The following is a 2,392-nucleotide window of genomic DNA, read 5'->3' as shown; positions in this document are numbered from 1 at the left end:
GGACGGGGCGGGGGCGGCGGCGGCTCCGCCCGCCGGGGGCGGTCCGGCACCCCCCGCCCCGCCCGCCGCGGCCGGGAACACCGGCGGGACACCCGGTAGCACCCGGCCCCGGCACCGCCTGCCCGTGCCCCCGCACCCCGCCCCGGCATCCCCCTCCCGGCTCCGGCATCCCGCCCCGGCCTCCCGCCCGCGTCCCCCGCGCCCCCGCTTTGCCGGCCTTTGTGAGCGCGCCCGGCTTTGGCTGGCTCTCCAGCACGGTGCCTGGTGACGCCGTGTTGGAACGGCGGCTGCGGGTCGCTGTAGCAGCCCGAAAAAGCGGGCGGCTGTAGCGCGGGCTGTGTTTGGGTTCATGCCCGTTTGGAGGGCTGCGGGTAGTCTTTTGCTTGGCACTGCTAAGTGTAAACTCTAATTTTCTGTCAGGTCGGTGGAGCTTGTTTGAACCATTCTGCAAAGCAAAAAAAAAGACCAGAAGCACCTTTTTGTTGAATATATCACAGCACTCTGGCAGTGCCAGTGGCAGGGCCTCCTGGAGGTCTCCAGCCAAACATCCTGCTTGGAGCACGACTTGCCAGGAGCAGGTGAAGTCAGCTGTGGTTTGATCCTGCTGAGTCTTGAAAACTGTCCATCATGGGGATTTACACCTCGCCGGTGCCCTGTCCCAGAGCTGTCCAACATTTCTCAGGAAGGAATTTCCTCGTGTCCATCATCAAGCCAGTAGAAGTGCCTGGGCAAGCAGGTCTGGACACCATCCAACATCCCTCAAGAAACATACATGTGTTTCTTATAACTAGGGAGTCCATGAGCCTGGGAAGAAACCTCCTTGGTTCTACGGGAAGAAACCTGCCCTGTAGCCCTGTCTTGGCCAGCAGCAATGGTGGGGGAGGGTTTATAGTGTTGCCCTTCTGTAAGAGCAGCATCAGTCAGGAAGCCAGAACTAACCTTGCTGTTCCCCTGGGTGCTGCAGGCACGTTGCTCATGGCTGACTGGAGAGTAATCAGTGGTACATCGGTGACTCATGGGGTAAGTGAGACTGACAGCTGACCAGGCAAAATCCTGCTTGTGGTCTGGCAGACTTGCATGTATCTGGTTTAGCCCTGTGGGCTTCAGAGTGCTTCAGGGATACCGTGTGACACTCAAGTGGTTTTCAAGTGCAATAAATAACTCCTGCCAGTAGCCCTTAATGCTGCTGTTTATTTGGTCTCATGGAAGCAAAGTAACTCAAAGAGAAAGTGGATCTGCATTCTTCTCATTGGTTAAAACTACTTCCCAACACACACAAGCGCCACTGCTATTGCCCTCAGCCCTCGTGTGTCTGTTGATTTCAGCGGCCTCTGGTGCTGCCTGGTGGGTTGCCAAAGTGTTGGTCTGTGGAGCTGGGCTCTCATCCAACAAGGTTGGATGCTCCTTCAGTGTTCATTCAATGACTGCTCACAGTTACTCTTCCACATTAATATGTCGCTGGTGATCTTTGAAGAAATGTACTGTGTCCCATACTTTGACCTCCAACAACAGCACTATTTCTTAGTCTCAAGGCTGGCCCTCTTGGACCAGCTGAACCTCATCAGGTCGATCTGATCCCATGGACTATAGCTGTTCAATGCTGTGCAAGTGCACATCCTTTTTTTTATTACTGGCCGTGGTGGTGAAAACCAGTAGAGCCTGGTCTTGGTTTGTGATGCTGTGCTGAGAGAGCAGAAACAGGAACAGAATGCTCAAGAAGTGTGGCTGCTGCCACTGGTGGGAGAGTCTGCACTTGTCTTTAAAAACTGAAATGGTAAGTGATCTCCGGAATCAGTCTTGAATGTGGACAAATATACATTGCTCTCAGACAAAGAAGTTTCCTTCTTCTGGAGGAAAGTCAACAAGGAGTTGACTTCAGGTCTCAGTGCTTCTTTTCACACTTCCCAAGTGGCTTCCACTAACCATCTGAAAGCCCATCTTGGGCATTGCCCATGGGCATTGCTTTCACCATGAGGAAACTCGAGTAGAAAGAGCTATCCTGCAGCCAAAGTGCATGACCAGAGACATCTTCTTCCTCCTTTCTGTTCACTTGCATGTTTCTCAGTTCTTTCTGACACTTTCTGCAAGTCAGTCAAATAATCACCTTGTGCTTTGTTTAAACCTGATGTTGTGAGCATGACACTAATGCCATCACTGATGGCACTGATATTCTCAGTCAATATTCAAACAAGGACTCATGAATTGCCTTCTTCAATGAGTAAACCTAGCTTTCAAAGCTTTCAGGCTCTCCAGACATCTTTTATGCATCAGTTAGCAAAAGGCAACCCACAAGTGAGACAGCAGAAAATCCATTCTTCAGAACTAGCAGGTCAGTCCAGAGTTTCCACGTTTCACTGCTGTCAGCAAATACCTGGACTTGTGTTAGTAAAAT

The sequence above is a fragment of the Manacus candei genome, unplaced genomic scaffold, assembly GCF_025592945.1.
Source record: "Manacus candei isolate 608988 ecotype Guabito, Panama unplaced genomic scaffold, ASM2559294v1 h1tg000074l, whole genome shotgun sequence".
Taxonomy (NCBI): Eukaryota; Metazoa; Chordata; class Aves; order Passeriformes; family Pipridae; genus Manacus; species Manacus candei.
Note: the sequence above shows the minus strand (reverse complement) of the source record.